Genomic DNA, 18,301 nt, shown 5'->3' on the forward strand with positions numbered 1-18,301 from the left:
CCTGAAAGCAGTATCATGGTTTGTCCATGTGGCCATTATGGCCGTCACGTGCTGAGTCATCTACTGAGCCAGGAAACAGGCGGCTGTATCCATTATAAGTCATGTTTGCAGGCTTCTGCATAGCGAACATAGGAAGATATCCAGGCGTCCGTACAGCCTTCAAACGGGTCTCATACGAGGTGCGATCGGAAAGTTTCAAGACTGCGCCTATAAAAACCCGTACACTTATCTCAGGTATTAAATTCATCCATCACCCGCGAAGTAGTTCCCCTGGGAGTGAACACAACGATCCCAGCGCCGATGCCAAGCCTGGAAGCATCCCTGGAAATCTTTCTTTGTCAGCCTGTCAAGCACCATTTGCGATTCTGCCTGAATCTCTTCTATCGTCTCAAATCACCTTCCCTTTAGCTGAATTTTCATCTTTGGGAAGAGGAAGAAGTCACACGGCGAATAAGGAGGGTGCGGGATGACGGCCATGGTGTTTGAGGCCAAAAACTGCTGAACTTTGAGGGCGGTGTGCGCTGGCGCGTTGTCATGATGCGTCGCATGTGGAGTTCTTCCTTTAGAATCAGCTGACAGGACCCATAGCCTATCCCAACAATGTCGCACAAGTCGTTGATGGGACGACGTTGATCTTCGTGAATGGCCTGCCGAATCTTCGTAACATTTTCGGGCATTGTGCTCGAAGATGGTCGTCCAGAACGCTCGTCATCATCGACAGAGGTTCGGCCATTTTTAAAACGTGAATGCCACACAAACGTTTGTGCACGACCCATTGCGGACTCCCCAAATGCTTGCTTTAGCATTTCATAGGTTTCCGTAGCCGTTTTGGCGAGTCTTTGGCACAATTTGATGCACACGCCATTACGAAATCGCAGGAGGGTCGGTGTAATGCACTACCAAAACGCTCGTAACTAAGAAACAAATGCTAACTCGATGATGCCGGCTGGCACACTAATTCAATATGAATGTAGGCCGCACAGCCTAGCGGCAGAAGCTCGTACTACATCCGGTTCGACCTCTATTGACAAAGACTGGAAACTTTCCGATCGCACCTCGTATGATATTGTTAACGCCTGCAAGCATCAGAGCTGTAAAGGTTACATAGGCGCCTCCCAAGTCTTGAGAAGTCGCATGTCCCAAGTCTTGAGAAATCACTTGTCCCAAGTCTTGAGAAGTCACTTGTCCCAAATATTGAGAAGTGCGTGTCCAAAGTCTTGAGAAGTGCGTGTCCCAAGTCTTGAGAAGTTAGTCTCCCAAGATTTGAGAAGTCACTTGTCCGAAGTCTTGAGAAGTCACTTGTCCCAAGTCTTGAGAAGTGCGTGTCCCAAGTCTTGAGAAGTCAATTGTTCCAAGTCTTCAGAAGTCACTTGTCCCAAGTCTTGAGAAGTCACTTGTCCCAAGACTTGAGAAGTCACTTGTCCCATGTCTTGAGAACTGCGTGTCCCAAGTCTTGCGAAGTCACTTGTCCCAAGTCTTGAGAAGTCACTTGTCCCAAGTCTTGAGAAGACACTTGTCCCAAGTCTTGAGGAATCACTTGTTCCAAGTCTTCAGAAGTCACTTGTCCCATGTCTTGAGAAGTGCGTGTCCCAAGTCTTGAGAAGTCACTTGTCCCAAGTCTTGTGAAGTGCGTGTCCTAAGTCTTGAGAAGCCACTTGTCCCAAGTCTTGAGAAGTCACTTGTCCCAAGTTTTGAGAAGTCACAGATAGGGATGAGCCAGGTCAAATTTAGAAGAAAAAAATTTCAAATTTTTCGAAAAATAAAAACACGCTGCAAACGCTCTCAAATGCGCACAAAACCAAAAATTTTCTGAAAATTCGAAAGAAAATTAAAAGAGGAAAATTTTCAAAAATTCTTAGTTTTGTGCTCGTTTTGGACCATTTCCCACGATTTTCGATTTTTCGAAAATTTTCGAAAAAATTAAAATTTCTCAAAGGGGTGAAGATTTTCAAAAATTGTCGAAATTTTGAAAAAATTAAAAATGGCTGCGAATGGCGTGAAACGCAAATAAAACTACAAATTTTCGAAATTTTCGACAAAAATTTTGAATTCATAATTTTTCAAAAACTTTTGGTTTAGTGAGCCTTTTGGACGATGTCCTACGTTTTTCGATTTTTCGAAAAATTTTATATTTTTGTCAAAATTTCTCCACAATATCCAGGCCAGGACCGGTCTTTGCACGACCCGATCACTGCCGATCGCTTTCTCTGTCGGACGCGGTGTGTAACGGACTCGCTCTCTGCAAGATACGTTCTCTGTATCACCCGACATATGCCAGGCCGTCTGTGCAAAGACCTGGTTCAGCAGAGTAACTTGTCCCAAGTCTTGAGAAGTGCGTGTCCCAAGTCTTGAGAAATGCGTGTCCCAAGTCTTGAGAAGTCACTTGTCCCAAGGCTTGAGAAGTCACTTGTCCCAAGTCTTGAGAAGTTCTTGTCCCAAGTCTTGAGAAGTTCTTGTCCCAAGTCTTGAGAAGTCACTCGTCCCAAGTCTTGAGAACTCACTCGTCCCAAGTCTTGAGAAGTTCTAGTCCCAAGTCTTGAGAAGTCACTTGTCCCAAGTCTTGAGAAGTTCTTGTCCCAAGTCTTGAGAAGTCTCTTGTCCCAAATCTTCAGAAGTCACTCGCCCCAAGTCTTGAGAAGTCACTCGTCCCAAATCTTGAGAAGTTCTTGTCCCAAGTCTTGAGAAGTTCTTGCACCAAGTCTTGAGAAGACACTTGTCCCAAGTCTTGAGAAGTTCTTGTCCCAAGTCTTGAGAAGTCACTTGTCCCAAGTCTTGAGAAGTTCTTGTCCCAAGTCTTGAGAAGTCACTTGTCCCAAGTCTTGAGAAGTTCTTGTCCCAAGTCTTGTCTGCTTGTTTAGGGCTGTGCCTCACCCGTCTTAGCTGAACTTAATTTTTTTTTCAAAAATTTCTAAAATTCTTAGTTTTCTTCGCGTTTCACGCCATTTGCAGTCGTTTTTAATTTTTTTAAAAATTAGAAAATTTTTGAAAATTCTCAATTTGAGAATTTTCAATTTTTTCGAGAAATTTCGAAAAATCGAAAAACGTGGTAAATCGTCCAAAAAGCGCACAAAACTAAGAATTTTTGAAAATTTTCAACTTTTAATTTTTTTCCGAATTTTCCGAAATTTTTTGGTTTTGTGCGCATTTCAGAAGGTTTGCAGCGTTTTTTGATTTTTCGAAAAATTTCAAAAAATTTTCCTTCTAAATTTGATCTGTCCCATCCCTATTAGCACTAGACTCCCAAGTCTTGAGAAGTCACTTGTCCCAAGTCTTGAGAAGTCACTCGTCCCAAGTCTTGAGAAGTTCTTGTCCCAAGTCTTGAGAAGTCACTTGTCCCAAGTCTTGAGAAGTCACTCGTCCCAAGTCTAGAGAAGTTCTTGTCCCAAGTCTTGAGAAGTAACTTGTCCCAAGTCTTGAGAAGTTCTTGTCCCAAGTCTTGAGAAGTTCTTGTCCCAAGTCTTGAGAAGTCACTTGTCCCAAGTCTTGAGAAGTCCTTGTCCCAAGTCTTGAGAAGTCCTTGTCCCAAGTCTTGAGAAGTTCTTGTCCCAAGTTTTGAGAAGTCACTCGTCCCAAGCCTTGAGAAGTCACTCGTCCCAAGTCTTGAGAAGTTCTTGTCCCAAGTCTTGAGAAGTCACTTGTCCCAAGTCTTGAGAAGTCACTTGTCCCAAGTCTTGAGAAGTTCTTGTCCCAAGTCTTGAGAAGTCACTTGTCCCAAGTCTTGAGAAGTTCTTGTCCCAAGTCTTGAGAAGTCACTTGTCCCAAGTCTTGAGAAGTCACTTGTCCCAAGTCTTGAGAAGTTCTTGTCCCAAGTCTTGTCTGCTTGTTTAGGGCTGTGCCTCACCCGTCTTAGCTGAATTTAATTTTTTTGCAAAAATTTCGAAAATTCTTAGTTTTCTTCGCGTTTCACGCCATTTTCAGTCGTTTTTAATTTTTATAAAATTTAGAAAATTTTTGAAAATTCTCAAAGGCTTACCCCTTTGAGAATTTTCAATTTTTTCGAGAAATTTCGAAAAATCGAAAAACGTGGCAAATCGTCCAAAAAGCGCACAAAACTAAGAATTTTTGAAAATTTTCAACTTTTAATTTTTTTCCGAATTTTCAGAAAATTTTTGGTTTTGTGCGCATTTCAGAAGGTTTGCAGCGTTTTTTCATTTTTCGAAAAATTTCAAAAACTTTTCCTTCTAAATTTGACCTGTCCCATCCCTATTAGGACTAGACTCCCAAGTCTTGAGAAGTCACTTGTCCCAAGTCTTGAGAAGTCACTCGTCCCAAGTCTTGAGAAGTTCTTGTCCCAGGTCTTGAGAAGTCACTTGTCCCAAGTCTTGAGAAGTTCTTATCCCAAGTCTTGAGAAGTTCTTGTTCCAAGTCTTGAGAAGTTCTTGTCCAAGTCTTGAGAAGTCACTTGTCCGAAGTCTTGAGAAGTTCTTGTCCCAAGTCTTGAGAAGTCACTTGTCCCAAGTCTTGAGAAGTCACTCGCCCCAAGTCTTGAGAAGTCACTTGTCCCAAGTCTTGAGAAGTTCTTGTCCCAAGTCTTGAGAAGTTCTTGTCCCAAGTCTTGAGAAGTCACTTGTCCCAAGTCTTGAGAAGTTCTTGTCCCAAGTCTTGAGAAGTCACTTGTCCCAAGTCTTGAGAAGTCACTTGTCCAAAGTCTTGAGAAGTTCTTGTCCCAAGTCTTGAGAAGTCACTTGTCCGAAGTCTTGAGAAGTTCTTGTCCCAAGACTTGAGAAGTCACTTGTCCAAGTCTTGAGAAGTCACTTGTCCCAAGTCTTGAGAAGTTCTTGTCCCAAGTCTTGTCTGCTTGTTTAGGGCTGTGCCTCACCCGTCTTAACTGAATTTAATTTTTTTTCAAAAATTTCGAAAATTCTTAGTTTTCTTCGCGTTTCACGCCATTTGCTGTCGTTTTTAATTTTTTTAAAATTTAGAAAAATTTTGAAAATTTGAAATTGAGAATTTTCAATTTTTTCGAGAAATTTCGAAAAATCGAAAAACGTGGCAAATCGTCCAAAAAGCGCACAAAACTAAGAATTTTTGAAAATTTTCAACTTTTAATTTTTTTCCGAATTTTCCGAAAATTTTTGGTTTTGTGCGCATTTCAGAAGGTTTGCAGCGTTTTTTCATTTTTCGAAAAATTTCAAAAACTTTTCCTTCTAAATTTGACCTGTCCCATCCCTATTAGGACTAGACTCCCAAGTCTTGAGAAGTCACTTGTCCCAAGTCTTGAGAAGTCACTCGTCCCAAGTCTTGAGAAGTTCTTGTCCCAGGTCTTGAGAAGTCACTTGTCCCAAGTCTTGAGAAGTTCTTATCCCAAGTCTTGAGAAGTTCTTGTTCCAAGTCTTGAGAAGTTCTTGTCCAAGTCTTGAGAAGTCACTTGTCCGAAGTCTTGAGAAGTTCTTGTCCCAAGTCTTGAGAAGTCACTTGTCCCAAGTCTTGAGAAGTCACTCGCCCCAAGTCTTGAGAAGTCACTTGTCCCAAGTCTTGAGAAGTTCTTGTCCCAAGTCTTGAGAAGTTCTTGTCCCAAGTCTTGAGAAGTCACTTGTCCCAAGTCTTGAGAAGTTCTTGTCCCAAGTCTTGAGAAGTCACTTGTCCCAAGTCTTGAGAAGTCACTTGTCCAAAGTCTTGAGAAGTTCTTGTCCCAAGTCTTGAGAAGTTCTTGTCCCAAGACTTGAGAAGTCACTTGTCCAAGTCTTGAGAAGTCACTTGTCCCAAGTCTTGAGAAGTTCTTGTCCCAAGTCTTGTCTGCTTGTTTAGGGCTGTGCCTCACCCGTCTTAACTGAATTTAATTTTTTTTCAAAAATTTCGAAAATTCTTAGTTTTCTTCGCGTTTCACGCCATTTGCTGTCGTTTTTAATTTTTTTAAAATTTAGAAAAATTTTGAAAATTTGAAATTGAGAATTTTCAATTTTTTCGAGAAATTTCGAAAAATCGAAAAACGTGGCAAATCGTCCAAAAAGCGCACAAAACTAAGAATTTTTGAAAATTTTCAACTTTTAATTTTTTTCCGAATTTTCCGAAAATTTTTGGTTTTGTGCGCATTTCAGAAGGTTTGCAGCGTTTTTTCATTTTTCGAAAAATTTCAAAAACTTTTCCTTCTAAATTTGACCTGTCCCATCCCTATTAGGACTAGACTCCCAAGTCTTGAGAAGTCACTTGTCCCAAGTCTTGAGAAGTCACTCGTCCCAAGTCTTGAGAAGTTCTTGTCCCAAGTCTTGAGAAGTCACTTGTCCCAAGTCTTGAGAAGTTCTTATCCCAAGTCTTGAGAAGTTCTTGTTCCAAGTCTTGAGAAGTTCTTGTCCAAGTCTTGAGAAGTCACTTGTCCGAAGTCTTGAGAAGTTCTTGTCCCAAGTCTTGAGAAGTCACTTGTCCCAAGTCTTGAGAAGTCACTCGCCCCAAGTCTTGAGAAGTCACTTGTCCCAAGTCTTGAGAAGTTCTTGTCCCAAGTCTTGAGAAGTTCTTGTCCCAAGTCTTGAGAAGTCACTTGTCCCAAGTCTTGAGAAGTTCTTGTCCCAAGTCTTGAGAAGTCACTTGTCCCAAGTCTTGAGAAGTCACTTGTCCAAAGTCTTGAGAAGTTCTTGTCCCAAGTCTTGAGAAGTCACTTGTCCGAAGTCTTGAGAAGTTCTTGTCCCAAGACTTGAGAAGTCACTTGTCCAAGTCTTGAGAAGTCACTTGTCCCAAGTCTTGAGAAGTTCTTGTCCCAAGTCTTGTCTGCTTGTTTAGGGCTGTGCCTCACCCGTCTTAACTGAATTTAATTTTTTTTCAAAAATTTCGAAAATTCTTAGTTTTCTTCGCGTTTCACGCCATTTGCTGTCGTTTTTAATTTTTTAAAATTTAGAAAAATTTTGAAAATTTGAAATTGAGAATTTTCAATTTTTTCGAAAAATTTCGAAAAATCGAAAAACGTGGCAAATCGTCCAAAAAGCGCACAAAACTAAGAATTTTTGAAAATTTTCAACTTTTAATTTTTTCCGAATTTTCCGAAAATTTTTGGTTTTGTGCGCATTTCACAAGGTTTGCAGCGTTTTTTCATTTTTCGAAAAATTTCAAAAAAATTTCCTTCTAAATTTGACCTGTTCCATCCCTGTTAGGACTAGACTCCCAAGTCTTGAGAAGTCACTTGTCCCAAGTCTTGAGAAGTCACTCGTCCCAAGTCTTGAGAAGTTCTTGTCCCAAGTCTTGAGAAGTCACTTGTCCCAAGTCTTGAGAAGTCCTTGTCCCAAGTCTTGAGAAGTCCTTGTCCCAAGTCTTGAGAAGTAACTTGTCCCAAGTCTTGAGAAGTTCTTGTCCCAAGTCTTGAGAAGTTCTTGTCCCAAGTCTTGAGAAGTTCTTGTCCCAAGTCTTGAGAATTCCTTGTCCCAAGTCTTGAGAAGTCCTTGTCCCAAGTCTTGAGAAGTTCTTGTCCCAAGTTTTGAGAAGTCACTCGTCCCAAGGCTTGAGAAGTCACTCGTCCCAAGTCTTGAGAAGTTCTTGTCCCAAGTCTTGAGAAGTCACTTGTCCAAGTCTTGAGAAGTCACTTGTCCAAAGTCTTGAGAAGTTCTTGTCCCAAGTCTTGAGAAGTCACTTGTCCCAAGTCTTGAGAAGTTCTTGTCCCAAGACTTGAGAAGTCACTTGTCCAAGTTTTGAGAAGTCACTTGTCCCAAGTCTTGAGAAGTTCTTGTCCCAAGTTTTGTCTGCTTGTTTAGGGCTGTGCCTCACCCGTCTTAGCTGAATTTAATTTTTTTTCAAAAATTTCGAAAATTCTTAGTTTTCTTCGCGTTTCACGCCATTTGCTGTCGTTTTTAATTTTTTTAAAATTTAGAAAAATTTTGAAAATTCTCAAAGGGGTACCCCTTTGAGAATTTTTAATTTTTTCGAAAAATTTCGAAAAATCGAAAAACGTGGCAAATCGTCCAAAAAGCGCACAAAACTATGAATTTTTGAAAATTTTCAACTTTTAATTTTTTTCCGAATTTTCCGAAAAATTTTGGTTTTGTGCGCATTTCAGAAGGTTTGCAGCGTTTTTTCATTTTTCGAAAAATTTCAAAAAAATTTCCTTCTAAATTTGACCTGTTCCATCCCTGTTAGGACTAGACTCCCAAGTCTTGAGAAGTCACTTGTCCCAAGTCTTGAGAAGTCACTCGTCCCAAGTCTTGAGAAGTTCTTGTCCCAAGTCTTGAGAAGTCACTTGTCCCAAGTCTTGAGAAGTTCTTATCCCAAGTCTTGAGAAGTTCTTGTCCCAAGTCTTGTGAAGTTCTTGTCCCAAGTCTTGAGAAGTCACTTGTCCGAAGTCTTGAGAAGTTCTTGTCCCAAGTCTTGAGAAGTAACTTGTCCCAAGACTTCAGAAGTCACTCGCCCCAAGTCTTGAGAAGTCACTCGTCCCAAGTCTTGAGAAGTTCTTGTCCCAAGTCTTGAGAAGTCACTTGTCCCAAGTCTTGAGAAGTTCTTGTCCCAAGTCTTGAGAAGTCACTTGTCCCAAGTCTTGAGAAGTCACTTGTCCCAAGTCTTGAGAAGTTCTTGTCCCAAGTCTTGAGAAGTCACTCGTCCCAAGTCTTGAGAACTTCTTGTCCCAAGTCTTGAGAAGTCACTTGTCCCAAGTCTTGAGAAGTCCTTGTCCCAAGTCTTGAGAAGTCCTTGTCCCAAGTCTTGAGAAGTTCTTGTCCCAAGTTTTGAGAAGTCACTCGTCCCAAGCCTTGAGAAGTCACTCGTCCCAAGTCTTGAGAAGATCTTGTCCCAAGTCTTGAGAAGTCACTTGTCCCAAGTCTTGAGAAGTCACTTGTCCCAAGTCTTGAGAAGTTCTTGTCCCAAGTCTTGAGAAGTCACTTGTCCCAAGTCTTGAGAAGTTCTTGTCCCAAGTCTTGAGAAGTCACTTGTCCCAAGTCTTGAGAAGTTCTTGTCCCAAGTCTTGAGAAGTCACTTGTCCCAAGTCTTGAGAAGTCACTTGTCCCAAGTCTTGAGAAGTTCTTGTCCCAAGTCTTGAGAAGTCACTTGTCCCAAGTCTTGAGAAGTTCTTGTTCCAAGTCTTGAGAAGTCACTTGTCCCAAGTCTTGAGAAGTCACTTGTCCCAAGTCTTGAGAAGTTCTTGTCCCAAGTCTTGAGAAGTCACTCGTCCCAAGTCTTGAGAACTTCTTGTCCCAAGTCTTGAGAAGTCACTTGTCCCAAGTCTTGAGAAGTCCTTGTCCCAAGTCTTGAGAAGTCCTTGTCCCAAGTCTTGAGAAGTTCTTGTCCCAAGTTTTGAGAAGTCACTCGTCCCAAGCCTTGAGAAGTCACTCGTCCCAAGTCTTGAGAAGTTCTTGTCCCAAGTCTTGAGAAGTCACTTGTCCCAAGTCTTGAGAAGTCACTTGTCCCAAGTCTTGAGAAGTTCTTGTCCCAAGTCTTGAGAAGTCACTTGTCCCAAGTCTTGAGAAGTTCTTGTCCCAAGTCTTGAGAAGTCACTTGTCCCAAGTCTTGAGAAGTCACTTGTCCCAAGTCTTGAGAAGTTCTTGTCCCAAGTCTTGTCTGCTTGTTTAGGGCTGTGCCTCACCCGTCTTAGCTGAATTTAATTTTTTTTCAAAAATTTCGAAAATTCTTAGTTTTCTTCGCGTTTCACGCCATTTGCAGTCGTTTTTAATTTCTTTTAAAATTTAGAAAAATTTTGAAAATTCTCAAAGGGGTACCCCTTTGAGAATTTTCAATTTTTTCGAAAAATTTCGAAAAATCGAAAAACGTGGCAAATCGTCCAAAAAGCGCACAAAACTAAGAATTTTTGAAAATTTTCAACTTTTAATTTTTTTCCGAATTTTCCAAAAAAATTTTGGTTTTGTGCGCATTTCAGAAGGTTTGCAGCGTTTTTTCATTTTTCGAAAAATTTCAAAAAAATTTCCTTCTAAATTTGACCTGTTCCATCCCTGTTAGGACTAGACTCCCAAGTCTTGAGAAGTCACTTGTCCCAAGTCTTGAGAAGTCACTCGTCCCAAGTCTTGAGAAGTTCTTGTCCCAAGTCTTGAGAAGTCACTTGTCCCAAGTCTTGAGAAGTCCTTGTCCCAAGTCTTGAGAAGTCCTTGTCCCAAGTCTTGAGAAGTAACTTGTCCCAAGTCTTGAGAAGTTCTTGTCCCAAGTCTTGAGAAGTTCTTGTCCCAAGTCTTGAGAAGTTCTTGTCCCAAGTCTTGAGAATTCCTTGTCCCAAGTCTTGAGAAGTCCTTGTCCCAAGTCTTGAGAAGTTCTTGTCCCAAGTTTTGAGAAGTCACTCGTCCCAAGGCTTGAGAAGTCACTCGTCCCAAGTCTTGAGAAGTTCTTGTCCCAAGTCTTGAGAAGTCACTTGTCCCAAGTCTTGAGAAGTCACTTGTCCAAAGTCTTGAGAAGTTCTTGTCCCAAGTCTTGAGAAGTCACTTGTCCCAAGTCTTGAGAAGTTCTTGTCCCAAGACTTGAGAAGTCACTTGTCCAAGTTTTGAGAAGTCACTTGTCCCAAGTCTTGAGAAGTTCTTGTCCCAAGTTTTGTCTGCTTGTTTAGGGCTGTGCCTCACCCGTCTTAGCTGAATTTAATTTTTTTTCAAAAATTTCGAAAATTCTTAGTTTTCTTCGCGTTTCACGCCATTTGCTGTCGTTTTTAATTTTTTTAAAATTTAGAAAAATTTTGAAAATTCTCAAAGGGGTACCCCTTTGAGAATTTTTAATTTTTTCGAAAAATTTCGAAAAATCGAAAAACGTGGCAAATCGTCCAAAAAGCGCACAAAACTATGAATTTTTGAAAATTTTCAACTTTTAATTTTTTTCCGAATTTTCCGAAAAATTTTGGTTTTGTGCGCATTTCAGAAGGTTTGCAGCGTTTTTTCATTTTTCGAAAAATTTCAAAAAAATTTCCTTCTAAATTTGACCTGTTCCATCCCTGTTAGGACTAGACTCCCAAGTCTTGAGAAGTCACTTGTCCCAAGTCTTGAGAAGTCACTCGTCCCAAGTCTTGAGAAGTTCTTGTCCCAAGTCTTGAGAAGTCACTTGTCCCAAGTCTTGAGAAGTTCTTATCCCAAGTCTTGAGAAGTTCTTGTCCCAAGTCTTGTGAAGTTCTTGTCCCAAGTCTTGAGAAGTCACTTGTCCGAAGTCTTGAGAAGTTCTTGTCCCAAGTCTTGAGAAGTAACTTGTCCCAAGACTTCAGAAGTCACTCGCCCCAAGTCTTGAGAAGTCACTCGTCCCAAGTCTTGAGAAGTTCTTGTCCCAAGTCTTGAGAAGTCACTTGTCCCAAGTCTTGAGAAGTTCTTGTCCCAAGTCTTGAGAAGTCACTTGTCCCAAGTCTTGAGAAGTCACTTGTCCCAAGTCTTGAGAAGTTCTTGTCCCAAGTCTTGAGAAGTCACTCGTCCCAAGTCTTGAGAACTTCTTGTCCCAAGTCTTGAGAAGTCACTTGTCCCAAGTCTTGAGAAGTCCTTGTCCCAAGTCTTGAGAAGTCCTTGTCCCAAGTCTTGAGAAGTTCTTGTCCCAAGTTTTGAGAAGTCACTCGTCCCAAGCCTTGAGAAGTCACTCGTCCCAAGTCTTGAGAAGATCTTGTCCCAAGTCTTGAGAAGTCACTTGTCCCAAGTCTTGAGAAGTCACTTGTCCCAAGTCTTGAGAAGTTCTTGTCCCAAGTCTTGAGAAGTCACTTGTCCCAAGTCTTGAGAAGTTCTTGTCCCAAGTCTTGAGAAGTCACTTGTCCCAAGTCTTGAGAAGTTCTTGTCCCAAGTCTTGAGAAGTCACTTGTCCCAAGTCTTGAGAAGTCACTTGTCCCAAGTCTTGAGAAGTTCTTGTCCCAAGTCTTGAGAAGTCACTTGTCCCAAGTCTTGAGAAGTTCTTGTTCCAAGTCTTGAGAAGTCACTTGTCCCAAGTCTTGAGAAGTCACTTGTCCCAAGTCTTGAGAAGTTCTTGTCCCAAGTCTTGAGAAGTCACTCGTCCCAAGTCTTGAGAACTTCTTGTCCCAAGTCTTGAGAAGTCACTTGTCCCAAGTCTTGAGAAGTCCTTGTCCCAAGTTTTGAGAAGTCCTTGTCCCAAGTCTTGAGAAGTTCTTGTCCCAAGTTTTGAGAAGTCACTCGTCCCAAGCCTTGAGAAGTCACTCGTCCCAAGTCTTGAGAAGTTCTTGTCCCAAGTCTTGAGAAGTCACTTGTCCCAAGTCTTGAGAAGTCACTTGTCCCAAGTCTTGAGAAGTTCTTGTCCCAAGTCTTGAGAAGTCACTTGTCCCAAGTCTTGAGAAGTTCTTGTCCCAAGTCTTGAGAAGTCACTTGTCCCAAGTCTTGAGAAGTCACTTGTCCCAAGTCTTGAGAAGTTCTTGTCCCAAGTCTTGTCTGCTTGTTTAGGGCTGTGCCTCACCCGTCTTAGCTGAATTTAATTTTTTTTCAAAAATTTCGAAAATTCTTAGTTTTCTTCGCGTTTCACGCCATTTGCAGTCGTTTTTAATTTCTTTTAAAATTTAGAAAAATTTTGAAAATTCTCAAAGGGGTACCCCTTTGAGAATTTTCAATTTTTTCGAAAAATTTCGAAAAATCGAAAAACGTGGCAAATCGTCCAAAAAGCGCACAAAACTAAGAATTTTTGAAAATTTTCAACTTTTAATTTCTTTCCGAATTTTCCAAAAAAATTTTGATTTTGTGCGCATTTCAGAAGGTTTGCAGCGTTTTTTCATTTTTCGAAAAATTTCAAAAAAATTTCCTTCTAAATTTGACCTGTTCCATCCCTGTTAGGACTAGACTCCCAAGTCTTGAGAAGTCACTTGTCCCAAGTCTTGAGAAGTCACTCGTCCCAAGTCTTGAGAAGTTCTTGTCCCAAGTCTTGAGAAGTCACTTGTCCCAAGTCTTGAGAAGTCACTCGTCCCAAGTCTTGAGAAGTTCTTGTCCCAAGTCTTGAGAAGTAACTTGTCCCAAGTCTTGAGAAGTTCTTGTCCCAAGTCTTGAGAAGTTCTTATCCCAAGTCTTGAGAAGTTCTTGTCCCAAGTCTTGTGAAGTTCTTGTCCCAAGTCTTGAGAAGTCACTTGTCCGAAGTCTTGAGAAGTTCTTGTCCCAAGTCTTGAGAAGTCACTTGTCCCAAGACTTCAGAAGTCACTCGCCCCAAGTCTTGAGAAGTCACTCGTCCCAAGTCTTGAGAAGTTCTTGTCCCAAGTCTTGAGAAGTCACTTGTCCCAAGTCTTGAGAAGTTCTTGTCCCAAGTCTTGAGAAGTCACTTGTCCCAAGTCTTGAGAAGTCACTTGTCCCAAGTCTTGAGAAGTCACTTGTCCCAAGTCTTGAAAAGTCACTTGTCCCAAGTCTTGAGAAGTTCTTGTCCCAAGTCTTGTCTGCTTGTTTAGGGCTGTGCCTCACCCGTCTTAGCTGAATTTAATTTTTTTTCAAAAATTTCGAAAATTCTTAGTTTTCTTCGCGTTTCACGCCATTTGCAGTCGTTTTTAATTTTTTTTAAAATTTAGAAAAATTTTGAAAATTCTCAAAGGGGTACCCCTTTGAGAATTTTCAATTTTTTCGAAAAATTTCGTAAAATCGAAAAACGTGGCAAATCGTCCAAAAAGCGCACAAAACTAAGAATTTTTGAAAATTTTCAACTTTTAATTTTTTTCCGAATTTTCCAAAAAAATTTTGGTTTTGTGCGCATTTCAGAAGGTTTGCAGCGTTTTTTCATTTTTCGAAAAATTTCAAAAATATTTCCTTCTAAATTTGACCTGTTCCATCCCTGTTAGGACTAGACTCCCAAGTCTTGAGAAGTCACTTGTCCCAAGTCTTGAGAAGTCACTCGTCCCAAGTCTTGAGAAGTTCTTGTCCCAAGTCTTGAGAAGTCACTTGTCCCAAGTCTTGAGAAGTCACTCGTCCCAAGTCTTGAGAAGTTCTTGTCCCAAGTCTTGAGAAGTAACTTGTCCCAAGTCTTGAGAAGTTCTTGTCCCAAGTCTTGAGAAGTTCTTATCCCAAGTCTTGAGAAGTTCTTGTCCCAAGTCTTGTGAAGTTCTTGTCCCAAGTCTTGAGAAGTCACTTGTCCGAAGTCTTGAGAAGTTCTTGTCCCAAGTCTTGAGAAGTCACTTGTCCCAAGACTTCAGAAGTCACTCGCCCCAAGTCTTGAGAAGTCACTCGTCCCAAGTCTTGAGAAGTTCTTGTCCCAAGTCTTGAGAAGTCACTTGTCCCAAGTCTTGAGAAGTTCTTGTCCCAAGTCTTGAGAAGTCACTTGTCCCAAGTCTTGAGAAGTCACTTGTCCCAAGTCTTGAGAAGTTCTTGTCCCAAGTCTTGAGAAGTCACTTGTCCCAAGTCTTGAGAAGTTCTTGTTCCAAGTCTTGAGAAGTCACTTGTCCCAAGTCTTGAGAAGTCACTTGTCCCAAGTCTTGAGAAGTTCTTGTCCCAAGTCTTGAGAAGTCACTCGTCCCAAGTCTTGAGAACTTCTTGTCCCAAGTCTTGAGAAGTCACTTGTCCCAAGTCTTGAGAAGTCCTTGTCCCAAGTCTTGAGAAGTCCTTGTCCCAAGTCTTGAGAAGTTCTTGTCCCAAGTTTTGAGAAGTCACTCGTCCCAAGCCTTGAGAAGTCACTCGTCCCAAGTCTTGAGAAGTTCTTGTCCCAAGTCTTGAGAAGTCACTTGTCCGAAGTCTTGAGAAGTTCTTGTCCCAAGTCTTGAGAAGTAACTTGTCCCAAGACTTCAGAAGTCACTCGCCCCAAGTCTTGAGAAGTCACTCGTCCCAAGTCTTGAGAAGTTCTTGTCCCAAGTCTTGAGAAGTCACTTGTCCCAAGTCTTGAGAAGTTCTTGTCCCAAGTCTTGAGAAGTCACTTGTCCCAAGTCTTGAGAAGTCACTTGTCCCAAGTCTTGAGAAGTTCTTGTCCCAAGTCTTGAGAAGTCACTCGTCCCAAGTCTTGAGAACTTCTTGTCCCAAGTCTTGAGAAGTCACTTGTCCCAAGTCTTGAGAAGTCCTTGTCCCAAGTCTTGAGAAGTCCTTGTCCCAAGTCTTGAGAAGTTCTTGTCCCAAGTTTTGAGAAGTCACTCGTCCCAAGCCTTGAGAAGTCACTCGTCCCAAGTCTTGAGAAGTTCTTGTCCCAAGTCTTGAGAAGTCACTTGTCCCAAGTCTTGAGAAGTCACTTGTCCCAAGTCTTGAGAAGTTCTTGTCCCAAGTCTTGAGAAGTCACTTGTCCCAAGTCTTGAGAAGTTCTTGTCCCAAGTCTTGAGAAGTCACTTGTCCCAAGTCTTGAGAAGTTCTTGTCCCAAGTCTTGTCTGCTTGTTTAGGGCTGTGCCTCACCCGTCTTAGCTGAATTTAATTTTTTTTCAAAAATTTCGAAAATTCTTAGTTTTCTTCGCGTTTCACGCCATTTGCAGTCGTTTTTAATTTCTTTTAAAATTTAGAAAAATTTTGAAAATTCTCAAAGGGGTACCCCTTTGAGAATTTTCAATTTTTTCGAAAAATTTCGAAAAATCGAAAAACGTGGCAAATCGTCCAAAAAGCGCACAAAACTAAGAATTTTTGAAAATTTTCAACTTTTAATTTTTTTCCGAATTTTCCAAAAAAATTTTGGTTTTGTGCGCATTTCAGAAGGTTTGCAGCGTTTTTTCATTTTTCGAAAAATTTCAAAAAAATTTCCTTCTAAATTTGACCTGTTCCATCCCTGTTAGGACTAGACTCCCAAGTCTTGAGAAGTCACTTGTCCCAAGTCTTGAGAAGTCACTCGTCCCAAGTCTTGAGAAGTTCTTGTCCCAAGTCTTGAGAAGTCACTTGTCCCAAGTCTTGAGAAGTCACTCGTCCCAAGTCTTGAGAAGTTCTTGTCCCAAGTCTTGAGAAGTAACTTGTCCCAAGTCTTGAGAAGTTCTTGTCCCAAGTCTTGAGAAGTTCTTATCCCAAGTCTTGAGAAGTTCTTGTCCCAAGTCTTGTGAAGTTCTTGTCCCAAGTCTTGAGAAGTCACTTGTCCGAAGTCTTGAGAAGTTCTTGTCCCAAGTCTTGAGAAGTCACTTGTCCCAAGACTTCAGAAGTCACTCGCCCCAAGTCTTGAGAAGTCACTCGTCCCAAGTCTTGAGAAGTTCTTGTCCCAAGTCTTGAGAAGTCACTTGTCCCAAGTCTTGAGAAGTTCTTGTCCCAAGTCTTGAGAAGTCACTTGTCCCAAGTCTTGAGAAGTCACTTGTCCCAAGTCTTGAGAAGTCACTTGTCCCAAGTCTTGAAAAGTCACTTGTCCCAAGTCTTGAGAAGTTCTTGTCCCAAGTCTTGAGAAGTCACTTGTCCCAAGTCTTGAGAAGTTCTTGTTCCAAGTCTTGAGAAGTCACTTGTCCCAAGTCTTGAGAAGTCACTTGTCCCAAGTCTTGAGAAGTTCTTGTCCCAAGTCTTGAGAAGTCACTCGTCCCAAGTCTTGAGAACTTCTTGTCCCAAGTCTTGAGAAGTCACTTGTCCCAAGTCTTGAGAAGTCCTTGTCCCAAGTCTTGAGAAGTCCTTGTCCCAAGTCTTGAGAAGTTCTTGTCCCAAGTTTTGAGAAGTCACTCGTCCCAAGCCTTGAGAAGTCACTCGTCCCAAGTCTTGAGAAGTCACTTGTCCCAAGTCTTGAAAAGTCACTTGTCCCAAGTCTTGAGAAGTTCTTGTCCCAAGTCTTGTCTGCTTGTTTAGGGCTGTGCCTCACCCGTCTTAGCTGAATTTAATTTTTTTTCAAAAATTTCGAAAATTCTTAGTTTTCTTCGCGTTTCACGCCATTTGCAGTCGTTTTTAATTTTTTTTAAAATTTAGAAAAATTTTGAAAATTCTCAAAGGGGTACCCCTTTGAGAATTTTCAATTTTTTCGAAAAATTTCGCAAAATCGAAAAACGTGGCAAATCGTCCAAAAAGCGCACAAAACTAAGAATTTTTGAAAATTTTCAACTTTTAATTTTTTTCCGAATTTTCCAAAAAAATTTTGGTTTTGTGCGCATTTCAGAAGGTTTGCAGCGTTTTTTTCATTTTTCGAAAAATTTCAAAAAAATTTCCTTCTAAATTTGACCTGTTCCATCCCTGTTAGGACTAGACTCCCAAGTCTTGAGAAGTCACTTGTCCCAAGTCTTGAGAAGTCACTCGTCCCAAGTCTTGAGAAGTTCTTGTCCCAAGTCTTGAGAAGTCACTTGTCCCAAGTCTTGAGAAGTCACTCGTCCCAAGTCTTGAGAAGTTCTTGTCCCAAGTCTTGAGAAGTAACTTGTCCCAAGTCTTGAGAAGTTCTTGTCCCAAGTCTTGAGAAGTTCTTATCCCAAGTCTTGAGAAGTTCTTGTCCCAAGTTTTGTGAAGTTCTTGTCCCAAGTCTTGAGAAGTCACTTGTCCGAAGTCTTGAGAAGTTCTTGTCCCAAGTCTTGAGAAGTCACTTGTCCCAAGACTTCAGAAGTCACTCGCCCCAAGTCTTGAGAAGTCACTCGTCCCAAGTCTTGAGAAGTTCTTGTCCCAAGTCTTGAGAAGTCACTTGTCCCAAGTCTTGAGAAGTTCTTGTCCCAAGTCTTGAGAAGTCACTTGTCCCAAGTCTTGAGAAGTCACTTGTCCCAAGTCTTGAGAAGTTCTTGTCCCAAGTCTTGAGAAGTCACTTGTCCCAAGTCTTGAGAAGTTCTTGTTCCAAGTCTTGAGAAGTCACTTGTCCCAAGTCTTGAGAAGTCACTTGTCCCAAGTCTTGAGAAGTTCTTGTCCCAAGTCTTGAGAAGTCACTCGTCCCAAGTCTTGAGAACTTCTTGTCCCAAGTCTTGAGAAGTCACTTGTCCCAAGTCTTGAGAAGTCCTTGTCCGAAGTCTTGAGAAGTCCTTGTCCCAAGTCTTGAGAAGTTCTTGTCCCAAGTTTTGAGAAGTCACTCGTCCCAAGCCTTGAGAAGTCACTCGTCCCAAGTCTTGAGAAGTTCTTGTCCCAAGTCTTGAGAAGTCACTTGTCCCAAGTCTTGAGAAGTCACTTGTCCCAAGTCTTGAGAAGTTCTTGTCCCAAGTCTTGAGAAGTCACTTGTCCCAAGTCTTGAGAAGTTCTTGTCCCAAGTCTTGAGAAGTCACTTGTCCCAAGTCTTGAGAAGTCACTTGTCCCAAGTCTTGAGAAGTTCTTGTCCCAAGTCTTGTCTGCTTGTTTAGGGCTGTGCCTCACCCGTCTTAGCTGAATTTAATTTTTTTTCAAAAATTTCGAAAATTCTTAGTTTTCTTCGCGTTTCACGCCATTTGCAGTCGTTTTTAATTTTTTTTAAAATTTAGAAAAATTTTGAAAATTCTCAAAGGGGTACCCCTTTGAGAATTTTCAATTTTTTCGAAAAATTTCGAAAAATCGAAAAACGTGGCAAATCGTCCAAAAAGCGCACAAAACTAAGAATTTTTGAAAATTTTCAACTTTTAATTTTTTTCCGAATTTTCCAAAACAATTTTGGTTTTGTGCGCATTTCAGAAGATTTGCAGCGTTTTTTCATTTTTCGAAAAATTTC

This window comes from Zootermopsis nevadensis, unplaced genomic scaffold (genome assembly GCF_977971745.1).
Source record: "Zootermopsis nevadensis isolate Lab colony 2312 unplaced genomic scaffold, Znev_1.0 Znev_ptg000010l, whole genome shotgun sequence".
NCBI classification, from domain to species: Eukaryota; Metazoa; Arthropoda; class Insecta; order Blattodea; family Termopsidae; genus Zootermopsis; species Zootermopsis nevadensis.